Raw genomic sequence first — 25,607 nt, 5'->3', positions numbered from 1 at the left:
GTCCTTAGAGGCAGTGTTCAGAAGTTAGAGAATGAATCTAGGGAGGAGTCAAGACATCATGTAAAAGTGTAAAAAGGTAGGGATTTTTCCCCCTCAAAACCAGATTTCATTGGATAAAAATTCCAAATGATAGAGTGAGTATAAATGCGTTTAAATATTGTATAAAATTCTAGTTATGCATGTTTTTCTGCTCTTGGCATGGGCTTGAGTCTTTGAAAGCGGAAAACAGTGTTCTGCCACTGTTGTGTTAGTGCTCTACAAATGTCATCTAAGTCACATTGGTTGATAGTGTTGTTCAGGGTTTTTTTGGTCCTTACTGACTTTTTGTCTGCTTGCTATATCAGTTGTTAAAGAGGGTTTTGGAATCTCAAGAGGGGCTGGAGGTCAATGCATATGCTGTCTGTTATGTTTTTATTTTTTAAATCATTGATTTTCTAGCTTTGATTTTACACTAACTTAATTACTTTGGGCAGTTTTCACAGGGAAAATCATTTTCATTTTAAGTCATCTAGGCCTTTAAGGCAAGGGAGATATATATACTTTAGGAATTAGAATTTAGTGATAGGATTTCTAGTTTCTATAAAAGTTTTGAATTATTTATGTCAGTGTTTGGATTGAAAGGAATCCTTTGTCTTGTGGCATGTCTGTTGGAATGTGAGTATGTATAGACTTTTAGTTTTATCCTTTAAAAAATAACAGGGAAAACAGAACTTCTAAAAGTGGAATACAAAGGAATACAGAAGTGATTTTCTGCTTTTGAAAATTGTAGGAAAGTTTTCTGTTTTGATTGTGTAAAATTTACATTGTAGTAAGCAAAAGACATAAAAATGATGTTAGTTGATTTTCCGCTCTGTGATTACTTATAACTTTTGCCTAGATTTTTTTTTTTTTTTTTTTTTTTGCGGTACGTGGGCCTCTCACTGTTGTGGCCTCTCCTGTTGTGGAGCACAGGCTCCGGACGCGCAGGCTCAGCGGCCATGGCTCACGGGCCCAGCTGCTCCGCGGCATGTGGGATCTTCCTGGACCGGGGCATGAACCCGTGTCCCCTGCATCAGCAGGCGGACTCTCAACCACTGCGCCACCAAGGAAGCCCCAGATTTTTTTAAATGACAGTAATTATTGCAGTTTCAGCCCACTTTTTCCCCCCATTTGACCTCTTAATTTTCAGACCCACATGAAATAAATTACCTGCACTGAGGGACTGAGACTGCTTCTGGCAAACACAATTAATGGACTGTTTTTCAAAAGGGGCACAAAACTCCAAACAGAAAGGTCCCTAAGATGTATGGGCATCTTGGGAACAAAATAAAGTGCATTTATAGGATACAGTAAAATGAAAATGTAGAAATCAAGCAAGTTTCAGCTGGTTTATTTAACTTTTTATTTTGAAATAATGACAGTGATTTCCTATAAGGTTTGAGTGGAGAATCTTAACTGTAAACCCATGCATATTGTAAAACAGGGGATATCAGTAAAATCATTCTTTTTACCTTGAGGAGCATATTTTTCCTGTATAAAAAGGCTTATTTTGAAGAAATTTTATTTGACTGAGTTTCCATTTAAGCAGCAAATTAAAAAGAATTCTTTGTTGAGGACCTATCATGAACCGAAGAGATTCCAGGTTCTGTGTTTTGTGTTGCATGCAGTGCTGCATGCCTAGTGGAGAAAGGTCTCCTCTGAGACTACCTTCAGGACTTGCGTTTTACAACAAGAGTTAATTTTCTTGTTGGGCTTACCTTGGCTTGTTTACCATATAAAGCTCCTTATAGCTTTCCACATTGGGTTAATCATAAGATATTTTACTCACATTCGGATAAATGAAAGGATGATATTTGCTGAGAACATGCATGGATGCAACCTATTCTGAGAATTTATATATTTAATTTTATTTATTTCTGCAGATGTCCTAGTTTCTACCTAGTCATTGCCAAATGGTCTTTTTAACACCAAATTAATGTATAGTAGAGAAGTTGATGAAAATGTTCTATTCATCCTTCCTAGGACAGGAAACCTTCCTTCATTGTTCTATTTAATTAAAGCTGCATGTTCTAGCAGAAACGTGAATTTAAGTTCCTAGTATACAGTTTCTGAGCAGGTTATATCCCCTTCTTGGGTCCTAATTTATCCAGGAATAAAATAAGGGATTTGGATTATATTATGACGACTGTTTATAAATCAACTTTATTTGAAGCAGGATTCAATATGAACTGTTAGGGTAATTTTTCTTAGCAGTCCTTATGTCTAAGCCCTTCCATTCCTGGCCACTGTATTTACTAACCTCCCAATTATTCCTCCCCTTTTATGTTAGATACTATCATCAGGCATAAGTCTTCCTACTCCTCCCAACTCCTACAGTTATCCACAGCGACCGTGTGGATCCTTCCACAGGGAAGGATCCTGGCATCACAGTTACTTAAATTAACTTCATCATCATCATCATTTATAGTCCACTTGTGTACCCTCTTCAGGACTATACTCTGTGCCTTGGAATACCTACTAACGTCATAATGCTGGATAACCTCCTCACCATGACCTGATAGATTTTCAGTTCCCTCATTTAATTATTCTTAGAGTATAACAGTTCTTAGGCTTATCAGCATCTCTATTAGATCATTCTAATTTCTTCCTGTCCTTTAATCTTTTAGCTTAGATTCTGTGGTCCATTAACTCTTTAGCTCTTCCGTCAGTGTCGTAAGTCTTTTGCCCCATTTTTTGTCAATCCATCTGGTAAATTCATCTGGTAAAACGTTTGCCTTTGTGTTAACTGTAGTTTACTGAAGAAAGCCACACATGGAGCAGATTGGTAGCTGGCCCTATAAAATTATGATGAATAATGTCTGTCAGTCAGTTCTCAACATTGCTTGCCAGTCCTTTTTCTTTAACTTATCTTCTTGTTCTCTACATTATCTCTTTCAGATTCTCTTTGCTTTTCTCAAATTTCCAGTCTCTTTGCTGATTTCTTTCTTATTTCACAGAGAAAACAGCTATAATTTGGAAACTTTGTTAGCTTCTTTACCACTAAGATTAACAGATATTTTGTTACCTATACTTGCTTTTTCTTCTGTTACAATGGAAGAAATATTCCTCCTCCTATTTCTGTAAATGCCCTGAATCCTGTCCATTCCTTTTTGAGAATAAATTCTTTGAAGAGATTTGGCTGTGAAGGATAGAAAAGAGTTAAGTGGAAGGTGGAAGAGTTGTCAAGATCTGCCATCTTTATTTCCTCATTTCCTGCTCACTTACAGAAGCACTCTGTGAGAGGGCTTCTGCTCCTCTCACCTGTCTACCCCTGAAACTCTTACAGAGGACACCAATGACTTCCAAGTCAGTAAATTCAGGGGTTTTCTTTAGAGATGGGTCTCTTGGCAGCATTTGTTACTGTTCAGCTCTCCCTAAACACTCTTTTCCTGGCTTCTTTGATAGCATTAGCAGTCTTGATTTTCCTCCCACTTCTCTGGTTACTCTTCTTCAGTCTCCTACAATTTAATCAGCATTTGTAAATATTATTTTGGTATTAAAAATGAAAATTTATTAGATTAGAGAGAAGAATGCAAAATTGGTATGAATTTTAAGAACAAAACATGAGGCTTTAAAGAAGCCAGGTTATGGCAGGAAATTTTGGGCAGGGTGCATTCTACACTGTCATTAGAAATATTGAAAAAGTTTAAGAAGCATTGGTATATGTTGTTTAAGTTATTCAGCTGTCCGATAAGGTGTATGATTGTATTCCTGTTTAACCACAAAGAATATGAGATAGAGAAGAAGGAGGATGGTATGTATTCAGGAAGCAGTGCATTGTTCTTTCTCATTGGAAGGCTAAGGTTACAGCAAGGTAGTGGTGGAGATGAAATCTATTGTTCCTATATTATAGCGTGCCTTGAATGCCAAGGGAAGGAGTTTGTTACTTAATTTTTTGGTTAGTGAGGACTGGTTAAAGATTTTTAAGCTATGCATACTTTAGGTAACGGCCAAGGTCTGATAATCCTATAAGGTTTGTTTCAGTGACCAGATGGCACTTGGCACTGGAAGCCTTTTTTGTAGATTTCCCAATGTAATGAATTGAGTCCTCTTTGTCAGAATTCCCACGTTGTATCATAATTACTTGTTTATTTGGCTTCCCCATTGGACTTGAGCTCTTCTAGAATGGAATTATTAGTTTATGGGTAATGTTAATCTTGGTAATCTTTCCCTACTGCCCATCTCAATGCTTGGCATAATAAATGGTTCCTGAATAAGTAAATGAATGAAGAGTTTGAATTTTGAATGTCTGGCCTGAACAGTTTATCAGAATACACCATTTCTATTTCTACAGGGATAGATAGATTAGAGGCTCACTCCTACTTCCTCTCTGCTGATGTATGTATTTTAGTTAATAAAATCTATTTTGATAGAGGCTCTGTAGCTTTAAAATCCTGTGACTTTGTAGATACTCGTACAGTAGATAACACACCCTATGCAAATCAGCTGTCTGTTCAGATCTTGTGTTTGTTTTCCCCATAGACATAATCCGTCCATTAGTTGTTTAAAGCAGCAGATGGAAGGAGTCCATGGAGATGTGGATTTATTAGCTCTCACAATGAAAGACCACACTGGTTGTGCTAAAGATTAGAAGGTTTTTGCTGAATGAAAGAGAGATGGATCCTGCTTTGTGTGCAGTTTTCAGCAGTGTGGCTAGCTCTTGTGACTAGAGTCAGTTGTAAGAAGACCAGAAAAAGATTTTGTAAATAGACCTTCCTTCAAGCCCCAGACTGTTTGGTGCAGCTGCCATAATTATAGGAGGGGCAGCCTTTTCTCCTTGTTAGGTGCAGACTGAATCTGTCCTATAGTTATTGCTATATTTACTCCTTAGAGAGTACAACAGCCTGATTCAGGGTGCTTTATACATAACTTTATTTGTCAAATTAGGAAATTTGGATTAATATCTTCTGAAATTCTTTGGAGAGTGAATAATTTGTGCATGTCCTATAGTTTGAAGAACAGTGATTGTGAATTGGTAGATAACGTATTTAACCCTCTTCCTAAGAATATAGTGCTGCCTTTGCTAACAGTTCTTTTGTGACTTACTAGAAAAATCACTAACATGCCTTGGTTTTCTTTCCCCTGTGTTTACTAGGATTCTGGCAATTACTATAAAATTGGAAAGTTTGAAACATTGCTTATGGGATGTTTAAGTGACAAAATCGCATCATGAGAGCTAACCTTTCACGCTCTCTCTCTCTCTCTCTCTATATATATATATGTATATGTTATAAATATATAAATTAAGAGTCTAGAAGCATCTGTAAACTTGGCTGAAGTCTTGCTTTGAAAATGACAACCAGTGACCAAAGAAACGATTCTGAGATTATTAAAGTCTGGGTAAAACTAGCCTTTTTCATGCTGTGCCCTTTTAGAAGTCTGATAGAATGGGGAGCTTTTCCTGTGACAGTACTATCAGCAATGAATAGATGAATGAATTCGTCCATGCTCAGAACTTACCAAACGTGTACAAGCTCCCTCCAGGACATAAAAGAACAGGGAAGCCGACCTTAGCAATGACCTAAGCTCCTGAAGAAAGAGGCTTTCGTGACTGTCCAAGAAGTGAAGACCAGCGTATCTAGAGATAAAGAAACAAAAGAGCCTGTCACAGTATTGAAAGAATCTGACATTTGCTTTGTCTATACAAAGGATGAAAGGAATTTTGCCGACTTAGTCAAAACAATAACTGGTTTTATATCAGCCTAAGCTTAAAATATAGCGCCAGAATAATGTGTTTTTCTTTGTATTTCTGAAGAATTATCTTTTTAAAAAATGTATGTGACGTGGTTTTGTTTTTGGAAAGGAAAACGTGACATGGATTTTATAAGCTTAGTAGCTGTAGGTGGAGACTCTCTTGTTTTGTTTGCCAAACCTTTTTAATAAGCAGTGAAGTCAGGATGTTAAAGATTGGAATTTTTTCCCGGGATCTTTGTCCTTTTCTTGGTACTTCAGATATTTTCAACCAAAGGGGTATGTATGCAAGAGAAAAACAAATATGAAAAATTTCCCCCTTTTTTGATGGTGATTCAGATGAGATCTATCTGGACTGCTGTGAAGAAAGACGTGGCTCTGGTGTGAGACAGTGATTGTGTACTCACGCTGGACTGAGAGAGAGCTGGTTTAGTGGAACAGTAGGCACAGCATGGAGAGCGGGCTTGATTGTTTGCCTCTTTTGCCTTTTTACCCAGCGATATGCAAGTAGGCACTAGTGGTTAACTAACTGGAGAGTGGCTTTTTTTGGTCTGCTGTCTATTATGGATGATTCCAGTATTCTACAAAGGAGAGGGTTACAGGTGAGTAACAGAAAGCCTTTTTACTGATCTCCTTCCTCTTGCTGCCTATTGAAAATGTACTGAACAGATAGCTTAAATTTTATTTAATTCATTTAAGGCAGGGTATAATGGTACTAAGTTCCTCTATATTATGTATAGTTATAATTAGAGAAATCATCTAAGACCTTTCTACTTCGATAGAAAAAATGTGCTGCTTGGGTTTGCTTATATTATATTGAGTGGAGAAATTAAATCAGACCTATGCAGGATGCACACCTAATTTTGGACACCAGACATTATTGCTGACAGATTGTTTACAGTAAACATATTCTGTTCCTGTCTCCCAACCCATCCCTCCCTTAATTAATTCACATATATGTGTGACCCTCCACATAGTTTTATGAACTTTTCTAAATTATCACTTTGCATACATACATACAATATAGCCATATGTGATGGCCATGTATCTGACACCTGTTTTGGAAGACTTCTCCTCCTTAAGTCTTGGATAATTTGGTTCATGAAGAGGTAAGTAAAATATAACAATGAGGGGGAAATAGACTGGTAGACAACCTTCAACTGAGTTTTAATGAGTACCTTTAGCACTAAAAGAGTACATACTACAACTCTTTTAAATTTGATAATTAATTTTTTTATGCTTTGTAAAGTAGATCATCCTGACTTAGTCTTATTAATAAAGAACAAACCAGCTTCATTTAGTTCATCATCGAACGTTTTAAAGGATTCACATAGTAAAGATTTCAATATAAAACGCTGAGCTAATCAGTCAACCTGTGAAGTTCTTGTCATGAAATATAGCTATTTCTCTTATTTTTATTTTGTTTGTTTGACTTTTGTAAAGCACTTTTTGACAAAGCACCTAGGGTCTTTTTAATCATCCTGAATTAACATTGTTTTGGTTTCTTTAAAGTGCTCAGAAAGAAAATGTATAGGATTGGTAAAATTTAAACAAATGATATTTGTAGCTCTTCTTATTTGTGCTTCTAGTTAATGGCATCGAAAACATTCAGAGCCTACTGGGAGCACCCACTGCATCTTCAGCAGTTGTCCAGGATGACCAGGCTTTCAAAGTCAAAGCCTTATTTTAATTTCTTCTGTTAGCACAATTGGTTCCATGAGATTTGTCATTTGATTTCCTGGGAGTATTTTGTGAAATTGTTATAAAGTACTCAGAAGACCTCTGATAAATAGTGTTGTGTGTTCAAGTAGCTGTTAATAGAAAATGGCCGGCTCTGTAAGCACATTTAATTGCATTGCCTATTTATCTCTTTATTTCTCTTTAGTTTCCAGGATTCAGAAAGGGAATTCTATTTGTTGAATGGGAAATATTTTTAGTTATTGTGCCTGTTTTGTGCTAAATCGATTAAATATTTTCTCCCTAGTGACTGAGTCAGTCTCTAGTATCTACTACCCTGTTTGCTGATGCCCCTTCCTTTCAAGTCTTTGTTTCTATCTAGCAGGAGTTCCAAATTGCCAGATTACATAGCACTGGAAAGTGTTTTCATACAGCCTCTTTTTTACACCCCATTTTTTTTTTTTACTTTCAAGTTTATTCTCCAGAAGGCTGCATTGGAACGTGCTGAAATAGAAGTAATGCTTGAAAAGCAGAAGTTTAGATTATTTGTTTTAAACAGGTAAATTGTTAACGTAAAACTTTGAAAGTTGGTTTTAGATTTGTGTACATAAACACAAAAGCTAAAGTGTACCCAGTGGTACAGATAATCTACTGGGTTACCTCAGATTAGAAGATGAAAATCCAAATGAATATCTGGGCCTTACTAATAGCTTTTTGGTGAATAAGTTAGACTTCCTAAAAGTTTTCCAGAAAATCAGCCGAGATACACCCTACTTTGATCACCCAGCTTTCTTTGCTAGGTTTCCTGGGAGGTATCAGTATAGTAAATAGTGCATTCATTGTGTGCCTGTTTTGTTTCCTATATTGTTAGACTATACATTACCTCAGTCAATCATTATGACGTTGATGACAAGTAGGTGTTATCTGCATTTTCAGGTGTATCCATAGGTTGGATGGGTTTCAGAGTTGGGTAATCTAGAGTCTTTTGCTCAGCTTCTCAGCTTCTCTGCTTCTCTCTTCTTTTTCAACCTGGCTTCCTACTTATTAGAAAAAGATCTGTAGTGGTTTCAACCTGCACATTCACACACTACAGCATCCCTGGGTCCTTTTAGACCTCTGGGAGATTCTGTGAGCATGTTTCCTTAAAACTGGAGGAGTCTCCATCCTGTGTAGGGATTGACGACATCATTTTACTTGAAGAGCAGTTGAGGTTTGGGTCTTCCATATGGTAAAAATTGGCTCTCATCCTACTGCTACTTTTGGAGCATCTGCAGTGTGAGATATTTGAGACTGCAGTCCTTTGTGAATGGAAGAAGGTGCTTTTATATTTGCCCTATTTCCCAGTCAACTTTATGGGAGATTATTTTAACTTTGAAGGGTCACCTGACCACCATAAACAAACTCTTATTATCAACTCTCTTAGCACCATCATTTCTACATTAAGTAAGTATTTGCCTATAAGGCAGACAAAGTAATTGGTCTTCATTGTATAGAGAGCCCAGATTCTGAACTGAGGATATGCTCTGCTGATAAAATTATTGCCTTCAGGCAAAAACTGTGCAATGTTTCTTCTCTGCTTTTCTGCCTTTTATGTTGAAAAGTGAAAGTGCTTAAAAGTGCCATCATTCAGGGGTACTTAATTATTATTTTGGAGAACATATGACAGCACAGTGCCTACTGGGAAGTACAGTTAACAAAGCATTCTTGGGATTTTTTTTTTTTAATTTTGAAAATTATGACTATCCTAATAAATTATGATCACCATACAAAATGCAATTCAGGTTAGATTTTAGTCCTTAAAAACAAAATCTTGGGAACTTCCCTGGTGGTCCATTGGTTAAGACTCTGTGCTCCCAATGCAGGGTCAGGGAACTAGATCACGCATGCTGCACGTCACGGCCAAAATGCAAAAATAAATAAATAAAACAGAAAATTAAATTAAAAAAGGAATGTGTATATAATATTTATTGAAAACAAACTTCAAGAACCAGCTAGATTTCAAACATTCTTTTTGAAAGTTATTTCATTTTAAAAAAGATAACGACATATGTATAAGCATGTAACCTAATGATTTCCTCCGGATGCTCTAAATTTCATTTTTGTTTGTTTGTTTGTTTTTGTTTTTTAATTTTTAGCCACACCCCGAGGCATGTGGGATCTTAGTTCCCTGACCAGGGATAGGACCCGCACCTCCTGCATTGGAAGGCAGAATCTGAACCATTGGACCGCCGGGGAAGTCCCCGTTATTCTTTTTGTGGGAAGTTTGATAAAATAAGAAAAATTGCAATTTGTACTCTTCAGTTCTTAGCACCACTGAATATTTTCTTCTTCTCTCTTTTTTTAAAACATCTTTATTGGAGTATAATTGCTTTACAGTGTTAGTTTCTGCTGTATAACAAAGTGAATCAGCTATATGTATACATATATCCCCATATCCTCTCCCTTTTGCATCTCCCTCCTACCCTCCCTATCCCACCCCTCTAGGTGGTCACAAAGCACCAAGCTGATGAATATTTTCTTCATGTCAGTAAATTAAATGGCTTTAAAAATTGAGTGATTTATCTGTATACTTCCTATTTTTCCTCTGTGCTCTATAGTGTACTCCTGTGTTACAGCCAAACCACATTTTTTTGGATTATTTTTTCTATATTCATTTATCTTCTCCAGAAGTTTCCCATTCTTGAATGTTGTTCTCTCCTTTCTTTACCTGTCAACCTCTGGTCATCATCCCCATGTAGCAACTAATGTCATCATGGATAATTTCAACATCTTTGCAGAAAAGGATAATCGAAGCAGCTTCAGATCTTTAGAGTTCTCTTTGCTCTTTTTTAACAGCATATTTTCCGTAAGCAGTGCACATTTTTATAGGTGGAGTTGTTTCACCTAGAAATCTTACGATATTCTAAAATTACAACCCCTTATCATCTCTGAATTAAATTCTTGTATTCTCCTGTGTGAAGATCACAATTTGGAGGACTGTGAAACACTTCCTGTAGATGTGTTTTGTTTAACTACTTTTGGAGATTTTAAGAAAAATTGACCAATACAGGCCTCACCAATCCTTTCTCATTTTATATTTTGTAGCTTCATACATTTACTGTATTTTATCATTTCTAAGGCTCTCATCTTTTTACTTTTTAACAGCTCTGAAGTTATAGTATGTTACTTTTGATGGTGTGTTATACTTTAACTGGCAGTGGTTATTTTGTTTTGCTTACAATTTTTTTTCTAATACCTAAAATAATGACATCCCTTGAAATTAGTAGTTTTTTCAGATTTGATGAAATATATTACCTTACTGGCCTCTGAAAGTATTTGAATTTGCAATATATATGTCTCAACTAAAGACCTCTGTCTTTCTTAGCTTTCCTCCTTTTCTTTTTCTAATGTCTTGAAGATCTCTGTTCCCTTGATTCTTTGCTTTTCTTTTAATAAGTTGGTCTACTAGTTTGATGTGTTTCCTTTCTATATCATTTGAGATCTGTTTTGTTAGTTTTTCTAAGACCAACTATCCCAACCATTCCAATGTAGGTTTGCTTTTGGGGTATCTGTTGCAAATGGCTATCAGTAAGTTACCACTACCCCCACCCTCCACCCCCGGGCAAACTGGTGAATTTGTCTATTTACATTTGTTGTGAACTGTTTCTGCCATATTATTTCTTACATTCAATGTCCTGCATTTCCATGCCTTACAGCTCCTTTTCTTCTTTGCCATTTAAAAATATTGATAGAGTTTTTTGGCTTGTGTTCTTATTTGATTTTTCCAACTCTACTGGTGAATTAGAACAAATTCAGATTTTAACCCCCCTCCTGAACAACACAAGGACTCCTTCCTTCTCATCACCCCCTCCAAACGTACATGCTATTTTTGTCCAGTATTTTTAAAAATTCCACAAGTTGGATGTTTCTATTGTTATTTTATACAGTCAGTACTTAACTGAGATTTATGTATCTTTGCTAGTTTTCTTGGTCAATATTCATTTTTGGGTCTTAGACTTTCCTCCTGGGATCATTTTTCTTCTTCCTAAAGTATGTCATTTAACATTAGTATAGTTATGTTAATAGTAAATACTTATATTTATTTAAATGTCTGTTTTAAATACTTTTGACCTTGAAAGATGGTTTGTATAGGTACACAATTTTGTGTTGATAGTCATTTTCTCTCAGACTTGCACATATTATTCAGCTATCTTTTGGTTTCCATCATTGCTATTGAGAAATATATTGATACTCTAATTGTCATTCCATTGAAGGTTATGGATCTTATTTTCTGTCTCTTAAGATTTATTTTTGTCTTTTTCTTTCTTTTTTAAAAAAATTAATTATTTATTTTGGCTGCGTTGGGTCTTCGTTGCTGCGCGTGGGCTTTCTCTAGTTGCGGCAAGCAGGGGCTACTCTTTGTTGCGGTGTGCAGGCTTCTCATTGTGATGGCTCCTCTTGTTGTGGAGCACAGGCTCTAGGTGCCCGGGCTTCAGTAGCTGTGGCACACAGGCTCAGTAGTTGTGGCGCACAGGCTTAGTTGCTCCGCAGCATGTGGGATCTTCCCAGACCAGGGCTCGGACCCGTGTCCCCTGCATTGGCAGATGGACTCTTTTAACTACTGTGCCACCAGGGAAGTCCCTGGTGTTTTTCAATATTATTATCATTTACCTGGTCTAGATTTTTAAAAAATTAATCCTACTTGGGGTACATTTTGCTTCCTATATATTGTATATTCATTTCTATTATCAGTTTTGGGAATTTCTTAGCCATTATCTCTTCAGATATTGTTAACATCTGCATTTACTTTTTGCCTTCTGGGACTCGAATTGGGCATATGTTGAACACAAGTGCTAGACAGAGAAGAGTATATACTCTATATTCCATGTAAAGAAAATGACAAAACGGCAAAACTGACCTATAAAGTTTAGAAATCAAGAAGATGGTTTTCCTGGGGAGTGTAGGTAGTGACTGGAAGAAGGGACATGAGGATGCTTCTGGATTGATGGTAATAATTCATTTTTTAAAAATCTGGCTGTTGGTTACACTAGTGTGTTCAGTTTGTGAAAATTTGAGTTGTATGCTTATGTGAATTTTTCTGTATTTATAGTGTATTTCAATAAGAGTAAAAAAGTATTTGTTGTCTTCTTTCATCCAGTTGGTCACCGAAGTATAGGATGGTATTTTCATCAGCAGTGGATTCTGAGTGGCCCCTAGAGTGTTGTTCTCTACTCCTGCTCTCACCTCAAACAGTGTTATTTATGTTAGGCACACTATATGGGTTTAATTACAAGTTCTGTAAAGAGATATCTAGTCTTTCAGTTGTGGAGAATGCCCCCACCTCCCAACCCCTGCCTTGCTTTTATATGTTAGTTGAGAAGTTGTCTCCAAAACCCAACCCTCTATCCACTTCCAGTGGAGTGGAAGATTGAGTTATGTTTCTTAAAGGCTGTTAATTTCCTTTTCTGGGAAGAGTGCAGCTACTCAGTGGAAGAGGAATGAATGAATGAATGAATGAATAAATAAATAAATATAAGTGAGAATTCAAATAGAAAATGTGGTGAGGGATACTCAGTTTGGGAGCTGTCTCAGGCAGAGATAGTTTTAACCCACAGTCATCTCCATGCTGGTGGCTATTGATATAAAGGACAAACACAAGCCTTGTGACTCTTGGCTTGCATGTTTACTTGTGGGGGTAGTGGTTGTTGCCTTTAGACACTTGGCCTTTGTCGTTTCTTTGGAAATATTTTATGGGTTTAGTCATTGTGAATAATGAGTAATACATATAGATAGTGATTCCTCATGTGAAGAGCACCATCTTATTTTGTATGTAATGCCTTTAGAAGTTTGTTTTGTGGACAAGTGAAAGGGAGTGAGGGGTTGTTTCTCTAGAATTTAGTATGTACAGCTTTCTTTGCAGCTTCAGAATATAGTTCAAGAAAAGAGAGATATATCATTTTCGGCAGACAGTGTCAAAATATGTCAACTTGAGGGATCCAACACGGTAATAAAAATTTTAGAGACTCTAAACAATATATCCTTGAGTTTTGGGAGCAGAGTCAGCTATTCATCCATTAGCGTTTAAATCTTGTTGGAGGTGGGTCAGATTAGAAAAATGCAACTTATTATTATTAATGATGATCCAAACTGTCAAGTCCTAAGCTTCTTTGGGGGGGGCGGTTAAAGACCGTATTTTGTTTTTAGAGCAATTTTAGGTTTACAGCAAATTTGAGAGGAAGGTCAGATATTTCTCATATACTCCTTGCCCTGCACATGCATAGCCTCCCCCATTATCAGTATCATTCACCAGAACGGTACTTTTTTTAACCAAGGATGAACCTACATTGACACATCATAATCACCCAAAGGCCTTAGTTTACTTTAGGATTCACTCTTGGTGTTATATATTCTGTGGGTTGGGACAAATGTATAATGACATATCCATAATTATAATATCGTACACAGTATTTTCACTGCTCTAAAAATCCTCTGTGGTCTGCCAGTTCATCTCCCCGTGCCCCCACCCCTGGCCCACTGATCATTTTACTGTGTCCATAGTTTTACCTTTTCTAGAACATCATATAGTTGTAATCATACAGTATGTAGTCTTTTCAGATTGGTTTCTTTCATTTAGTAATATGCATTTAATTTTCCTTCATGCCTTTTCATGGCTCAATAGCTCATTTCTTTTTAGTGCTGAATAATATTCCATTGTCTAGATATACCACAGTTTATTTATCTGTTTATCTACTGAAGGACACCTTGATTGTTTCCAAGTTTTAGCAATTATAAATAAAGCTGCTACAAACATCTGTGTGCAAGTTTTTGTGTGGACATGAGTTTTCAGCTCCTAGTGCAATTGCTGGGTCATAAAATAAGAGTATGTTTAGTTTAGTAAGGAGTTGCCAAACTGTCTTCCAAAGTGGCTGTACCATTTTGCATTCCCACCAGCAGTGAATAAGAGTTCCTTTTGCTCCATATCCTAACCAGCATTTGGTGTTGTAGTGTTCCAGATTTTGTCCATTCTTATGGGTGTGTAGTACTGTCTCATTATTTTGATTTGCATTTCCCTGATGACATATGATATGGAGCATCTTTTTTATGAAAACCTTAAGCTTTCAAATGTGTTTTCTTATTGTAGCCTTGGAATAACATTTATGATATAGGCAAAATAGGTATTTTTATCTCAGGTGTGCAGATAAGAAAAATGAGATTTAGAAAGGTTTTTAATGACTGACCAGGATTTATGAGCAGAGTAAATAGTAGAACTGTGTTTAAATATTTTTTTGACTCTGAGCCCTGAGTTCTTTATGCCATGTAGAAATATCCTGTTAGGATCATCAGCCTCTTTTTACTGTTCTTCAAACTCATATGAGAATAACACATATCATCTGTGTCACAATTTATAGAATAAAATACTTTTGTATACATTATTTTATTTGACCTTTATAAGCACTATATCTGAGCTTTAGAGGTAGGTGAAATCCCAGGCCACAGAAGTTATATGTTATTGAGCCATAACATGAACCTAGTTTTCTTAACTTAAAATTTTGTGCTCTTTTCCATGTTTCTTAATATGAATGTATAATGTAAATATTTTGTCATTGGAACCTGTTCTCAGGGTGAGGACATCTGAATTTAATGGAACAAGAGGAGTGAAATACATTAGAGTTTCATAGGCGCACCATAGCTACATATACGTTGATTTCCCCTTGGTTCCTGACCTCAAGATACACTCACACTCAAGTGTAAATAAGTGGAGCTAGAACGCCATAATGCCCAGAGCAGTTGTAATGGTACATTTGCTACACAGGAAAGGGAGGTTTTTGTGCATCCCAGCAGAATGCTTGCTGCCAGAGCTGAGGAAAAGCTTGTATTCGGGAATAATGGTCCTTTTAAGGCCACTTAGTAAATGGTATAAAAGTGGATTTCCTTGGTAGGTAATGGTTTTGTTTTGTTTTGTTTGTTTGTTTGTTTCCCTCTCCTGAAAGCTTTAAAAAACAAAACAAAACAAAAACAAACAGTGGAATAATAGCTACCATCCTGAAGACTGTCAGTAAATAATAAAAGTGATAGCAGAGTATATCCTTTCTCTAGTAAAGCCTCTTTTGCTGACCTAATTGCAGTTGACAGTTTTCATCAATATAACTCCAAATGAGCAAGACCCTATGTGAGCCTTATAATGATGATAGTGATAATAGTAAGTACCATTTACTTACGTTACTGATTCACTGATTTATTCATCAAACGTTCATTTGGTACTTTACTAGGCTGGGTATTGTGCTGGGTGCTAGTAATGCCATTGAGAGCAAGAATGATCTCTCCTCCTCCAGCTAACAGTCAGTCTCAGAAAACAGACAATTAAGCAACTAATTGTAGTAAAGTGTTGGAATTAAATAGAGGTAGGCTGGGGAAACTGTGTATAGGGAAATGTCAGAGGAAATGAGGTTTAAGCTAAGGTCCAAGAATGTATAAAAAGAGCAAAGGAAAAGGCAGAGAGAACAATAGCTGTGAAACCCTGAGGGTGAGAGAGAGAGTATGCTGTGTCTAAAAGATCAAAACTCCAACAAGCCTGGAGAATTGTGCAAATGATGCTAGAGAGGAAGGCAGTAGCAGCTAGGCAGTGCCCTATAGGCTACAGGAAGGATTTTAGACTTTATCCATTAAGGGTTATTAAGGGTTTTTAAGAAGAGAAATCACCCAGTCAGTTCTGCATTTTAAAAAGATCTTTTTGACTGCATTATTTGTTTTCTTAAACTCATATATTACCACTTAGAAAATAGATACTTATTGCATGATATTTATATTGATATAACATTAAGAATCAAGGGGAACAAAACTAAAGTGAGGTCGGTTAGGAGAATGTTACAGGATGATGCTGGCTTGGACTAGGAGACATAGCAGTGGAAGTAAAGTGAAATTGACTAAAGGTAGATATTTTGGAGGTAAAACTGGCAAGGCTTGATGAATAATTGGATGTGTAGTGTGAGAGAAAGTGAAGAATCAAGAATGACTCTGAGTTTGGTGGTACCATCACTGAAATGGAAAATAGAGAAGGAGCAAGTTTGCATAGAAAGATAAGTTGAGTTTTCAGACATATTAAGGACAAGGTAGTTGTATATAAAACTATATACAGCTCTATAGTGGAGAGAGATCTGGGATGAAGATACAAATATTGGCATCATCTGTAAAATGTGTGTAGAGAGGAGTTTCCAGGGAGAGCTTTAAGGACAATCAGCATTTGAGCATCTAAGATGAAGGAAGTTGTTTAAGTAGTGATAAGAAGTAAAACAGGGGAGTGTGATTTGGTGGATAGAAAAGTCATTCGAAACAGAAGAATGAATAATACTGTCAGATGCTGCTGAGCAGTCAAGCCCAAAAATGAAAAGGTAGACTAAAAATGCAGCAAAGGTTCTTTACATAAGAGACCATTGGAAACCTGGCAAGAATGGCTTAAATGGGGTGGTAAGGTCTCGGGATATCTGCAGTGTGTGAAGAAAATAGAAGGTGAGACATTGGAGACAGTGAATGTAGACAACTCATTCAAGAAGTGTGACTGTGAAGGGAAAAAAGAATTGATAAGGCAGTGGTTGAAGAGGGGTATGTAGTAATTAAGGGAAATATTTTTCTTATCTCAAGGTGGGATAGACTTGAATGTGTTCAGAATGCTAATCAGAACATCGTGAGTCCAGAGATAACTAGTAGGTCAGAGAAGGTTGGATGGGACAGGCTTCACCTGATGTTGTAATGTACTGTCAGATATTACCATCCTACTTTCTAAGAGTAAGCGACAAGTCAGAGAATTTATGGTTATTTGCCTAAATGAATGCTTTTCTTACCTCAGCCAAATTTCCTGATTATGCAGCTTTCTTCCTCAGCCTGCTATGAATATTCTCTGGGAAAGGGAGGATTGGGAAATCATTGTTCCTTGGACTACCTTTATCTGATTGGAGACCAGTTCTTCTTCTCCTTTCCTTAGGCCTGTCTGTATGGTACTGGAAAGCTTGGCACAGAATGTACTGATCTGGAACCCTGGGCATCCATCTTGCAAATGTAGGCTTTCGTGTAGGTGCAAGAAGTGGGTAAGGAATGCAGAAGGGATGGATTTCCATGGATGCATTTCCTTGTTTAAAGAGGATTCAGAGACGCATTTTATAGAATTTTTGTTTATGGTTATTGCCCCCAAATATAAATCCACCTCATGTTATCTATTTAAACTATTCAAGAAGCCAGAACTGTCATGTAGGTTCAAAGAATGATATTCCAAGTGTTACATAGGTTGTTTCAGAAAATAGAAAAAGAGGACACACTTTCCTAGCACATTTTATGAGGATAGTATAACCATGAAGCCAAACTGACAAGGACAATCTGAGAAGAAAAAGTACATAGGCCAATCTTATTTATTAACGTATAGGCAAAAAATCCTAAAGAAAAGCCTCCAGACCCCAGATGGTTTTATTAGTGAAATAACACCAATCTTACACAAACTCTTTTAGAAAATAGAGGAGGCAGGAATACTTCACAGCCAGTTTTAGGAGGCTGGCATAATTGTTATACCAGAATCTGACAAAGACATTATAATAAAAGAAAACTGGAGACCATTATCCCTTCTGAACATAGGTGTAAAAGTCATTAATAAAATATTAGCAAAGATAATCTAATGGTGTATTTGACAAAGTTGAGTTTAACCCAGAAATGCAAGATTAGTCTAATACTAGAAAATCAATCACTGTAATTCACCACATTAACAGAATAGAGGAGAAAAACCATATGATTATTTCAGCATATTCAGAGAAAGTACTTGGCAAAATCAATACTCATTACTGATAAAAACTCTAAACAAATTAGGAATAGAAAGGAACTTTATCAATTTGATCAAAGTGGCCTATGAAAAATCTACAGCTAACATCATATTTAGTGGTAAAATGTTGAACTCTTTCCCTCTACAATCAAATGAGAAACAAGGCAAGGATGTGTACCACAGACAATCCTAGAAAGTGGAAAGAAGGAAAACTATTTATAGAGAACATGATTGTTTATATAGAAAAATCCTAGGGAATGTACAAAACAGTCATTACAACTATAATAATGAATTTAAATTGTAATATATACAGTTAATATATAAAAAATTGATTGCTTTCCCATACCAGAAGCAAGCAATTGGTAAGTGAAATAAAGATTTTATTTACAATAGCTTCAAAAATCATCTTAACTTTATATAATATTATACAACAACTATACTTCAATTAAAAAAAATCTTCTGGGCTTCCCTGGTGGCGCAGTGGTTGAGAGTCCACCTGCCGATGCAGGGGACACGGGTTTGTGCCCCGGTCCGGGAAGATCCCACATGCCGCAGAGCGGCTAAGCCCGTGAGCCATGGCTGCTGAGCCTGCGCGTCCGGAGCCTGTGCTCCGCAACGGGAGAGGCCACAACAGTGAGAGGCCCGCGTACCGCAAAAAAAAAAAAAAAAAATCTTCTTAGAGATAAACTTAGCAATAGAAGTACAAGATCTTTTTGCTGAAAACTATAAAACATTGCTTAGAGTAATTAAAGCAGGTCTAAGTTAGTGGAGAAATACTGTGTTCATGGATATAAAGACTCAATATTAGGCTGTCACTGCTTTCCAAATTGGTCTGTAATCCCAGCAGGCCTTTTCTGGGTAAAAGTGAATAATCTGTTTCTAAAATTCATATCGAAATGCAAAGAATCTAGAATATCCAAAGCAATATTGAAAAAGAACAAAGTTAAAGCACCCCATGATCTGACTTCAATACTTGATATAAAGCTACATGATCAAGAAAGTGTGGTGCTGGCATAGGCTAGAAAAATAGATCAGTAGAGTGCAGTAGAGAGCCAGAAATAGCCCATTGTATTACAATTTGATTTTCAACAAAGGTGGCAAAGCAATCTGTTGAGAAAAAGATAGTGTTTTTAATACATGGTGCTGGAATAAGTGGATAGCATATGGGAAAAAAATGAGCCTTAACCCCATCTCACATATTACCCCAAAATTAATTCAGACGTGGGTCATAAACATATGTGGACCTAAACATAAGGCTAAAACCATAAAGCATATGGAAATAAAATGTAGGAAAATATTTTTGTGTCCTTGCCATGGGCAGAGTTTTCTTAGACAAGATACTAAAAGCATTAACCATTAAAAAAAATACTGGCAAATTGACCTTCGTTAAAGTAAAAACTTTTGTTCATCAAAAGATGCCTATGGATAACTAATAAGAACCTGCTGTATAAAAAAATAAATAAAATTCTAAAATTAAAAAAAAGAGGACAGAAGCATATTATCTAGAGAAATAGAGGTCAAACAGCAGAAGAATTAAAAGAGAAGGGTTAAAAGTAGCCTCATGGAACTGAAGGTTGAGGAGAGAGGATGAAAGGATTGTTCGCTATATTCGAAGTTGTTCTATAGTGTTTGTGTGGTTTTTTTTAACCAGATGCGTGTGTCATTTTGATAAAAATGAAGTCAACTTCTCTTGCCCCTGTTATTCTCTGCTTGAGCACTGAACCCAACTTGTAACTACTTTAGTTATGTATGTGATGACTCAGTTACTGTCTTTCTTCCTGTTAGACTGTAAGCTCCATGAGGACAAGAAAAATTTGTCTTTTTCAAAAAAAAAAAAAAAAAAGACGCCACTTATGGGAATTCCCTTGTGATCCGGTGGTTAGGACTCCACGCTTCCACTGCAGGGGGCATGGGTTTGTTCCCTGGTCAGGGAACCAAGATCCCACAAACCGTGTGGCATGGCAAAAAAAAAAAAGAAAAGACACCACTTATAACTTCACTAGGCAAGCCACAGGCTGGGAGAAAATACTCATCAAAATATCTAATAAAGGACTTGCATCTAGAATATATGAAGAACGCTTACAACTCAATAATAAAAAGATAAATAGTCCAGTTATAAAAGGGGCAAAATATTTTAAGGTAATTCATACAAGAATATGTACTGATGGCTAATAAGCACATTACAAGATACTCAACATCATTATTCATCAGGAAAATGCAAATCCACAGTGAGACAGTGCTACACACTCACAAGAATGGCTGAAATTTAAAATACTGATATCATATCTTGGCATGAATGTAGAGCAATTCTTATATTATTAACGAGGGTAACCTATATTAGCTAGAATGTGGAGCAATTGAAACTCTCATACATTGTTAATGGAAGTGTAACATGGTATAATCACTTTAGAAAAAGATCTGGTAGTTTCTTATAAAACTAAACATACATCTATCCTATAACCCAGCAATTACACTCTTATTTACTCAAGACAAATGAGACATAGGCCTATTAAAAAGACTTGTACAGGAATGTTAATAGCTCAAAACTGGATATAACTCAAATGTCCATTAGTAGGAGAAAGGATTAATAAACTGTGGTATATTAATATGATTGGATATTGGTACTGTTATATACAACCACATGGATGAATTTCTGAAACACTATACTGAGTGAAAGAAGGGATTATATAAAGAGGTTCATATTTGTATAATTCCATTGATATGAAGCTCTGGTGAAAAAAAATCTATGGTGAAAATATGGGAATAGTATTTGCTTGGGGCGAGGGAATAGTGGTTTGTTGGGGATTTACCAAGAAAGGACATGATGAAACTTTCTGAATTGATGGAAATATTCTGTATTTTGATAGGGATTTAGGTTATCTGAGCATATACATTTATCATACTTATTCATTGGTACACCTAAGGTTTGTCAGCGTTTACCTTAAAAAAAAAAACCCAACATGAAAAAGTTGTAAACAAATACTGAATTCTATTTAATGATATACATACTGAAATGTGTACTGATGTCCACAGTCTACTTTGAGATGCATTAAAAAAAAAACCAAAAACAAAATAACAACAACAGAAAAAAAACAGGGACTTCCCTGGTGGTGCAGTGGTTAAGAATCCTCCTGCCACTGCAGGGGAAAACGGGTTTGAGCCCTGGTCTGGGAAGATCCCACATACCGCAGAACAGCTAAGCCTGTGTGCCACAACTACTGAGCCTGTGCTCTAGAGCCTGTGAACCACAACTACTGAAGCCTGTGCACCACAACTACGGAAGCCCACACACCCTAGAGCCCATGCTCCTCAGCAAGAAAAGCCATTGCAATGAGAAGCCCACGCACCACAACGAAGAGTAGACCCCGCTCGCTGCAACTAGAGAAAGCCCATGTACAGCAGTGAAGACCCAACGCAGCCAAAAAAAAAAAAGAAAAAAGACTCCTCGCTCCCAATGCAGAGGGCCCGGGTTCGATCCCTGGTCAGGGAACTAGATCCTGTATGCATGCTGCAACTAAGAGTTCGCATGCCGCAACTAAGAAGTCTGCATGCTGCAACTAAGAGTCTGCGTGCTGCAGCGAATATCCCACGTGCTGCAGCTAAGACCCAGTGCAGCCAAAATAAATAAATAAATATTTAAAAAAACTCAAATGGGTGGATAGATGGCTAAATATGTGACAAAGAAAATACCACAAAATGTTAACAGTTGTACAGTCTGGGTTGTGGGTGTGTATATGGATGTTCACTGTACAAATCTTTTAACTTTTCTGTTTCCTGTGTTTGAAAATTTTCATATTGGGAAGAAAATGGTGTTACTGGTGTAATGAAATACAACTCTTGATTTAGTTAAAAAATACACTATAATGGCAACAAGAAAATGTAAGCTATCTAGAAATAAATATAACAAAAGATTTGTATAATCTTTATGTGAAAATGTATCAAACTTTATTAAAACATTAAAGAAGACCTAAATAAATAGATTTACCATGTTCTTGTATAGCAGTTGTCTGTATTATAAATGTGTCAGTTATCCTCTAGATTGAGTGCAGTGTCAAGTTTTAATCTACAACTTGATCCTAAAATTTATATGGAAGAGCAGAGTCCCAAGAATAACTCCCATAATTTTGAGGACTAATAACAATGTGAGTGGACTTGCCTTACAAATATCAAGATTTATTGTCAAGCTATACCAATTAAACGGCGTGGTATAGGCACAGGGGCTGACAGCACAGTGGAATAGAATATAGTCAAGAAAGACACCCCTGTGTACATGGAAACTTAATATATGACAGAACTGACATTGCATATCATTTAATAAATGGCTTGGGATAATTGATCACTCCTATAGAAAAAAATATAATGGGATTCCTATCTCCCACCATATGCAAAAATAAGTTCCAGGTATATTCACAAACTTAGTGTGAAAAGTAAACCTATAATCTTTTAGAAGAAAATATAAGTAAATGTATTCATGTCTCTGTGTGTCAGGGATGTATTTCTTAATATTTATTTATTTATTTAGGCTGCTCTGGGTCTTAGTTGAGGCATGCGAGCTCTTAGTTGCGGCATGTGTGCAGGATCTAGTTCCCCGACCAGGGATCGAACCTGGGTTCTCTGCATTGGGAGCGAGGAGTCTTAGGGATGTATTTCTTAATATTTATTTATTTATTTAGGCTGCTCTGGGTCTTAGTTGAGGCATGCGAGCTCTTAGTTGCGGCATGTGTGCAGGATCTAGTTCCCCGACCAGGGATCGAACCTGGGTTCTCTGCATTGGGAGCGAGGAGTCTTAGGGATGTATTTCTTATATGTAAAAATAGATAATATAAAGGAGAATAATAGATTTGATGATATAAAAATTAAATTCTTTGGTGGCTCCATTAAAAAAAAGTAAAAAGACTGAGAGAACATTTTCAGTGAATATAATCCACAAATAATTAGTATCCAGAGTATATTAGGTAAATGCCTATACTCAATAAGAAAAAAGATAGAAAACCTAATAGAAAAATAGGCCAGGGATATACACTTGACCCTGCGTCTTGGCAGGCTCCCCAGCTGCAGATATGGAGGGCCAACTGTACTGTATGGTGCTGTTTTATCTAAGGGACTTGAACATCTGCAGGTATTAGTATCTGCCAGTTCTGAAACCAGTCCCCCACTGATACCGAGGGACGATTGTAAATAGGCAATTCACAGTTGAGGAAACCCTAATGGCCAATAAACATATAAAACACTGTTTAGCTTCACTAGTAATTATGGGAAATGGCAATTAAACCCATACTGTGATATGATCACAGCCATTAGATTGACAAAAATTAAACAGTCTAACAAATGCCAGGTATTGGCGAGTATGTGAAATCATTTGTTCAACAAATTTTTGAGCATCTACTACTTGCCAGTCACTGTTCTAAGTTGTTGAGGTACATTACTAAATAAAACAGACTAAGATCCCAGCACTCATGGAGCTTAGATTTTAGTGGGGAAAGACAGAAAATGAACAATAAACATTATAAACAAGTAAATTACATAGTGCGTTAGAAGTGGTAAGTGTATGGAAAGTGTATTGGTTATAAAAGCAGAGTGGAGGAAGAGTGTGATGGGGTGGAAAATACGTTGTAATGTTATATAGAGCTATCAGCATAGTAGGTTTCATTAAGAACTCAGGTGAAAATTGAGCCAAGAGATTTGAAAGCTGTAGGGGTTAGCCAAGGAAATATTTGGGGAAGAGGAGCATTCTAGGCAGAGTGCACAAATTAGCACAAGGCTTTAAGGCAGAAGAATACCGAATGTGTTTGACAAACAGTAAAGTCCAGTGTGGCTGGATCAAAATGTGCAAGTGTGCACGGGAGAGAGGAGGTCGGAGAGATACTGGGGAAGGGTGGTGGGTCACCCATTTAGGTCTTGACTTTTATTCTTGAATGAAATGGGGAGCCATTCCAGGATTTTGAGTAGGAGTGTTGTGATCTTACTGACCTTTAAAAAGTCTCTGTTAAGAACAAACCATGTGGGGTAAGGATAGAAGCAGGAATGGGATACCAGTTGGAGACAGTTGTGAGGCCGGGGAGAGACCATGGTGGCTTAGATCGTAATAGCAAAACCCAAGAGATTCTGTAACTCATTTAGCAGTAAAACCTGACCTAATTTGAACTCTTCTGGTGACAAAACTGAACTGAGACTCTTTAGAGTTTTTATCACATTTATTGTGGCTGTCATACACTTTACTGGAGAAATCTTAATGTTTTTGATGTATTTTGTTGGTGACCTAGTCTTTGTTGAGGTTGTTATATATTATATATGTATGTGTGTGTGTGTGTGTATATATATATTACTATTACTATTACTTTAATTACCCACCCCCAATTCTGATTTCTAAAACATGATTAAATCCAAGGTTTTTGCTTAAGAGATTGTAAGCATGTAAGTCTTTGGAGATTGTGGAAAATGGTTGTATTCTGGCTGTATTTTAAATTTAAAGCCATTAAGAATTCCTGTTGGATGGGATGTGGGGTGTGTTAAAAACAAGAGTCCAGATGTCCAGGGTTTTGGTCTGATGAACAACAGGAAGAATAGAATTACCGTCATCTGAGATGGGGAAAGGCTATGGTTGGAGTCCGTTTTGGTGGAGAGAACACATTCAGTTTTGGACACTTTGGATTTGAAATGTTGAGAAGGCAATTGATTATAAGTGTCAGGAGGTTGGGAGACAGGTCTGGAAAGGAGAACTGTTAGGAAGTGTTGGAGGGGAAAGGTAAATTGGTACAGTCATTTTGGGAGCAATTTCTGATGCAGTTTCTGACTCAGTTCATGCCACATCTAAGTGTATACTTCCAAGAAACTTTTTATACATGTGCATGAGGAAGCAAGTACAGCATGTTTATAGGAGTATTGTTTTGATGGAGAAGAAAAACATGGAAAGAAAATTAAATTTCCATTTACTGGAGAATGGATAAATAAATACTATAAAAATCTATAGACTGGACTACTGTACTATAGATATATGAACTAAAGTGAAATATATTCACATGGGTGAATCTCCTAATTATAATGTAGATTGATGTCAGCAGATGAATATATACAGTGTTTTAAGTATATAATTAAAAAAATGTGTAAAACAATACTAATAATTTATGGATATATGTAATAAAAAATAAAGACACTTATGGAAAAGATAAACAGAAAGTTAAGAATAGTTGTTAAGTGGAGACTAGTGGGAGGTGGGACTTGATAAATTTAGAAAGCAAGTCACAGGGGCCCATCTGCTATTGCAAGGGTTATTTCTCATGTCAGTGGTGTGTATAGTCATCTTTGTGATATTATTTTCTGTACTTATTTATTTGTCAAAAATATTTTATAATTAAAGAAAATATTCCATTTCATTCCTTTCATATCACTGACTCTAATGATATGAGTCCTTTACAATTCATCAGCCATTGATGGCTGGCCC

At 36.5% G+C, this 25,607-nt stretch overlaps 1 protein-coding gene across 1 annotated transcript in view; it reads left to right on the top strand.

Moving 5' to 3' along the window:
- Window positions 1–25,607, top strand: part of MAST2 (microtubule associated serine/threonine kinase 2) — a 173,095-nt gene that overhangs the window by 24,655 nt on the left and 122,833 nt on the right. The window lies entirely within an intron of this gene.

Source organism: Neophocaena asiaeorientalis, unplaced genomic scaffold (assembly GCF_003031525.2).
Source record: "Neophocaena asiaeorientalis asiaeorientalis breed wild unplaced genomic scaffold, Neophocaena_asiaeorientalis_V1.1 scaffold51, whole genome shotgun sequence".
Taxonomy (NCBI): domain Eukaryota; kingdom Metazoa; phylum Chordata; class Mammalia; order Artiodactyla; family Phocoenidae; genus Neophocaena; species Neophocaena asiaeorientalis.
This window is presented reverse-complemented; position numbering and strand designations above follow the sequence as displayed.